Below are 6,323 nucleotides of genomic sequence, written 5' to 3'. Positions count from 1 at the left end.
AGAGGTAATTTTTTCTCGCGTCTCCCTCTTTCGGTTTTCGTTGTATGGTTTGTTTGCTCCGGCGCGTTTGCTACACCTTGCGCAAGGCGGGCGCGGGCGCGCGGCGTTTACTTTTCGTTTTCTTCCGCACGCGGTTTCGGCTTCTTTCGCTCGCAAAACTGACGGCTATCTCCTTCTAATCACTCAAAGGGTGACCGCCTGTTACTCGCTCGTCTGTTGCTCACCGGGGTGCACATACGAAGGACGCTGCCGTGCGTGCGTTTACTTTTTTGTTTGACTCGCGAAAACTAATTGCCTCTGGTTGGCGATAAGATTGAAGGATGAGCGGAAGTTTGCCGCAACGTTTTACTTTTCTGACGAGCGCACAAACACAGTTTTCTTGAGTTTACTCAACTCGCAGTTCAATTGCGCTATGGACGTACGCGCCGGCTGCTCTGCATGCAAGTGAGTCGAGCCGCAATTCCTCCGATGCGGACTACTGCCCACCCAGACAACACTCGACGTCCTGAGTACGTCCTCAAAAGGTACAAACGTCCTCGTCCATTCTTTGTCGTTCTGAGGATGTCCTGGGGACGTCATGAAAAGGTAGAGGCGCCCTCGTCCGTTCTGCGTCGTTCTGAAGATGTCCTGAGGATAACAGTTGCAGGATTATCCTAGAATTGTCCTCAAAAGGACGTGTTCAGGATAACAAATCTGTTAATCCCTTGGAAAGCTGCTAGTTGTGAAATAAATGCCGTTTAAGTGTTGATTTATTACGAAATACAATTAAAAATAGCTGGTTATGTATAAAAGGCTATGAAGTTACGATGATAACCTAATTAGACGTTTTGCCTGAACTGAACGAACATCGGCATAAATAAGTCGTCGATGCAATTTTGGTAAATTAGCTATATTTTTGCTCAGCCGTCTCCCTTACGGACTGCTTGGCAAAAAAATAAGCGTTGTAAAGAATGACATTTTGTTCAATATCGCCGCCTCCGCGTTTTTTTTTTTTTTTTTGGCCGCTGGCAACACTGGGATGAAGTCAAGCCAAGCCCGAGCCTCCCATTTTGGCGGGGTGCTCAATCAAAAAGTTGGCGCAGTGCGATGCGGTCGCTGATGAAGTCATGACAGCAAAAAATGACCTCGAGCCAGATGCGAATGCCGGTGAGTGCTGTCCAGCCTTCTGAAAACCGTGGTGTTGTTTGTTGTGCTCGTGATGGAGGAAAGTAGTGAACGACAGTTTTGCCGGGAGCGAAAACGGCGCGTTGATGCGTGTGTTCATTTCCTAAGAGACGTTCACAATGACTTCGCAGCGCCGGCGTGCAGCGCCTCACATGCAACGGAGCCCACACAGGCGCTGTCTTCCGTGTCCGGCGCGGATGACTGCGGTCACGTGGAGAATCAGCGTGAAATGAATTTGGATGAGAGAGAGATAGCGCAATCTCCTGAGTTGAGTCCAGAGCTAGCACGTTTTGTTCATGACGATGTGCAAGTGGTGTGTCAGCATGGCGTAGTGGACACTGAGTTAGTGAGTGACCTAGTCAGCGGTTCTTTATCTGATGGCGACGTGGACTCGTCGCCTTCGACCATTTTGTTGCAACACGAACAACGCAAACTGCAAAGCAGTGATGCACAAATCACGCAGGACTCTGAATCTGATAGTGGCGAGAGCATTGTGTTGACCATACGGCAGATGTTGCAAGCATGGGCTGTTGAATCGCGCTGCCCTCAGGCCGCGGTCACGTCACTATTGGCAGTTCTGCGAAGCCACAGTTGCCTTTCGTCACTACCGTCGTCTGCTAGAGCTCTTCTGCAAACTCCAAAAAGGGTCCTCAACATCAAAGAGCTAGGAGGAGGGAAATTTCACCATTTTGGCCTAGAGGCAGGACTGCGGCAAACACTTCTTGGCCGTGAGCACTTGCCTGCCGAGCTTAGTCTTAGCTTTAACATTGAGGGTCTGCCACTAGCCAAGAGTTCGAGAGACCAATTCTGGATCATCCTCGGCCGCATCCGAAATTTTGAAGATCGAGAACCATTTGTTGTCAGTCTTTTTTTCGGCAAAACCAAACCGCAAGATGCAAATGAGTTCTTGCACTGCTTTGTTGAGGAAGCCAAAGAACTGCTGGCGGAAGGCCTTTCTGTTCATGATGCACCACTTCCTGTGAAGCTGCATAGTATAATTTGTGATGCACCTGCTAAAGCCTTTGTCCTTTATATCAGGAGCCACACAGGATATTTCAGCTGCACAAAATGCACCGTCAAGGGAATGTATAGAGCAGGAAGATTTTGTTTCCCGACTTTTGCTAACACCCTCCGTACTGATAACAGTTTTCGCAACCAGAGTCAGGAGCAACACCACACAGGCCGCAGTATTTTGGAGGAACTCCCAATAGATATGGTAAAGGATGTGCCTTTGGACTACATGCACCTTTTCTGCTTAGGTGTCATGCAAAAACTCCTTGTTCTGTGGGTTCGCGGGCCGAAAGAAGTGAGACTTGGCTCTAAAGTTCGATGTGAAATCTCTGAGAGGAACATTAAACTTGCAAAGTTCATTCCTTCTGATTTTAATAGGAAGCCACGAAGTCTGGTGGAGCTAGATCGCTGGAAGGCAACTGAACTTCGCTTCTTCTTACTATACGGAGGGCCTTTAGTGTTGTCTTCTACAATCCCTTCCCACATGTATGAGAATTTTCTTACACTGCATGTGGCCATTACAATACTAGCCTCACCTAATTCAACTGCAAGTGAGGTTAGTTATGCAGGTGACTTGTTAAACATTTTTCTTCGAAACTTCATCACCATTTATGGACAAGAGCAAGTGTCGCACAATGTGCATGGCTTAAGCCACATTGCATCTGATGTGTTGCACCTAGGTTCCCTGGATGCTTGGGGTGCATTTCCATTTGAAAACTACATGTCAAACATCAAGAGAATGATACGAAAACCTGAACATCCCCTTGAGCAGCTATGCAATAGATTGTCAGAGCAAAGAAATGTTCCAAAAAGGAATTTGGTACCATCAGAAGGTCTATTTACTGTAGAGCATAACTGCGGTCCATTGATTCTGCCATTCCAAGGCACACAGTTTAAAAAGGCCACATTACCTGGCAATGTTGTACTGGTAGCTGGTAAGAAGAACAGCTGCTGCACACTAAATAATGGAACAATTATTATTGTGGAGAACTTTGTGCATGACAAGTCAGGCACACCCTTTGTGATAGGAAGAGAGTTCCTCCAAAGAAGAGACTTGTATACAAAACCTTGTCAATCAAGAATGCTTGGGATTTGCATTGCATCTCAGCTTTCTGGCTTGCGGTCCTGGCCAGTTCAGAGTATACTTCAGAAATGTCTGAGAGTGTTGTTCAAGAGAGAAAATATTATTTTTCCACTTTTGCATGCTGTTGTTCCGCAATAGTTGTCATGTTGCTGTACAGATGTTGCAATTTCATTTGTCCTCATTAGTGTAATGCTTTTGGAAATAAACTAGGTTTCTTTCTTTTTTTGCAAGGTGGCCTCTACATAGTAGTGAAATTTCCTGAAGAAGATGATGCTGTTGCCATTATACATAAAAACTGGATCGATGGCAACGGCTGCATGTGGCCTCCACAAACAAAATACATAAAAAGCTTGTTAAAAGCTGGGGCCATGCCTGGAAATGACTGGAGGAGTCTGCCTTGTGAAGTGGTTGAGGCATTTGGTAATATTTATTATTTTGTCCATTTTATATATGCAGGCTGCAGCCGTATTGCAATGATTGTGTACTCTTCGAACAGGTAGACTTGTGTGCTTTATTAAACATGTAAATTAACTAATTCTGCATGCAGCTTGCACTATGTTGAATTCTGTTCTGAAGCCCCACCTGTTTATGATAGAACCTATAGGTCATACCAAAGCTTCAGATCAAGCGAGTGAAAGGTGAATGTTGAGCTTGCAAATTAAATGTCGGCCACTATGTCTTCAGGGAGAACATGCTGTTATTTAAGCGTCTTGTACATACTTGTTCAGATAATTTTAATAGAGAGTCTTAAAACAAACTGTTGCAGCTATAACTTAAAACTATTCCAATCTGTTTTTATTCCAAATTGGCCATTAGCCCTCTGTGATAGGTCAAAATGGCTTGGGATCTGCCCATATTGGTGTGGCGCCCACTCATATGGGCTGGACTCGATACATTCTGACCTATCAAAGACGGCTAATGACCAATTTGGAATAAAATCATAGTGGAATAGTTTTAGGTTGTAGGGCCTTTTTGTGGACAACTGCACAAGTGAGTGCCCACACTGGTTGGGGCATGTGGTTGTACTGCATTTAACCATAGCTGACTGAACACTTCTGTTGCTGAATGTTCTTATCAAAAGAATTGGAGCATCTTTATTCACATAGAAAATGTTACTTCTGCCACTTTGCACCAGCAAAGTAGGCCATAGTTGATCATTGCAATAATAGTTCAGCATGGTAGTTCCATACAGCACTACACTATGTTGCTTACAGCGCAAGGGATGCCGTCACTATCTCCCGTATTCCATTGGTACCAATATGGAGAAGTTGGGGTAAATTGCTTTTATAGGTCAAAGCAGATTATTGACAATGTGGGACCACAATGAACTGCTTAGTTAGATGAGGCTTTAACTGCAGTGATCTTGTTTTAAACGGTGCTTGTATTTTAATTCTTGCCCGCATTCAAATGAAATTTGCAAATTAATGCTGCCCATTTATTTATACTTATGCCATACTTGTCTTTCATTTTTGCCTTAATTTCCTACTCATATGAAAAATCAGTTAAGCCAGAGAGGGCATAGGTGAAATTATAGGTAATTGAGGTGTAGAAATAATGCAGTAATGGGACATGAAAATGAACAAAAAGGTAACTGCTGCTTGTGGCAAGTAACCTTTTTGAATACATATGCAGTTTGAATACATTTAAAGTTCCAGTGATGTCCTGTATTTTTAAAGCCAGTGCGGAATAATATTGCCAATTTCAGCCAATTACGATGATGCTGTACGGGGCCTCAGAAAAGCTGAAGACAACTCAGACATCGCAAGTGCAAGTGAACGTGGCAGAGGAAAAAGGAAAAAGAAAAGAAGGCTCTACAGTGACGAAGACGAGATGCCACTCCCGCAGCCACCACAGTCTATGCAGAAAAGTATGCATTTTTTTCAGCTATCTGTAAAGGGGTGACAAAGCTGTCATGGTCTTCATATTGGAGGGTTACTAGATTTGTGAAATACTGTTTACTAGTCTGCTATGCATGACAGTCATCAGCGGTGCTCTATATTGCCAGTGGACGTATAGCCAGGGAGTGGCACACTGGGCACGTGTTGCCCCCCCCTCCCTTTCTCTAATCAACTGTTACACCTAGAGTGCTCAGGCAATTTTGTCATGTTCTCATGCAGGAGCAACACATGGTATTGCAGAAAGATCTGCAAGGATGGAACCGTCAAGTATTTCGACTGTTTCACAGCACTCGGCATATAATGGTATGGTTTCTTGCATGCATTTGGTTTGATCCCCATATGACAATTTGGATGCTGTCTGGCACCCAACATAGCTGCATGGGCTGCCTGTTTGAGAAGTTGCACTTTGCTGTACTTGCAATATTTATATTCTTGTAGAACCATTGTCATTATCAGTGCTCATCATCACAGTATGCATTTTCTTCTAGGCTCACTGGATGTGAACTCGGATTTCTCTGATTAAATGTCTGAAAATTCAAGATTTCAAGAGGAGTCAATTTGCTCAAGATTTATTGCTGGCCTTGGCAGGTGCCACCAGTCTATAATAAACTCTAGTCATTGGGAAACTGGTTATATTTGTGTTTGCTTTAGCAGGTGCCATGACTATCACCCGTATGCATTGCCTGCTACAGATACTTTTTAGAACCAGGTAGATTCATTTTCGTTGGTACAGAAAAATTACATTTTCTTGCAGCCAGAATTTCATCCATGATGCAAAAGGCAGAATTGACATTATCTGGGCAAGGTGCTCATGGCACCTTCAATATTGAGTTTCGTGCGATAGATGAAGTAGCCAATTCAATTTACAACCACACGTCAGGCAATTAAGCAGCACCAAACCTCACTGTGCATGTGTGTTGAAAACTAGCTGATCATGGCAAGAGCTTGTGCTACTTTTGTCACGTAATGCCCTGTCAGCATTGGCTGTTTAATATGTGTAAATTAGCCTTGTATATTACCCAGCAAGCCGAGGCACCAAGGCATTCAATTCATTATGATCAACTTCTGGACGCAGCAATATGTGCATGCCTTAGTGTTATGTTCTGTTAAAAGCTAAACGACGTTATTGAATGCAAAAATTCTGCATTCAAGGAAGCCTACAGTGC

General features: G+C 43.9%; 1 long non-coding RNA gene across 1 annotated transcript; it reads left to right on the top strand.

Annotated features, from left to right (window-relative positions):
- The first annotated feature begins 3,315 nt into the window (after positions 1-3,315).
- LOC126540077 (uncharacterized) lies at positions 3,316-5,766 on the top strand. The gene is made up of 4 exons (XR_011892610.1): positions 3,316-3,679; positions 4,965-5,126; positions 5,377-5,460; positions 5,646-5,766. It is a non-coding gene; the product is annotated as an uncharacterized lncRNA (long non-coding RNA).
- Positions 5,767-6,323: the final 557 nt, after the last annotated feature.

The sequence above is a fragment of the Dermacentor andersoni genome, chromosome 2 (assembly GCF_023375885.2).
Source record: "Dermacentor andersoni chromosome 2, qqDerAnde1_hic_scaffold, whole genome shotgun sequence".
Classification (NCBI taxonomy): Eukaryota; Metazoa; Arthropoda; class Arachnida; order Ixodida; family Ixodidae; genus Dermacentor; species Dermacentor andersoni.
Note: the sequence above shows the minus strand (reverse complement) of the source record. Positions and strands in the feature narration are given on the sequence as shown.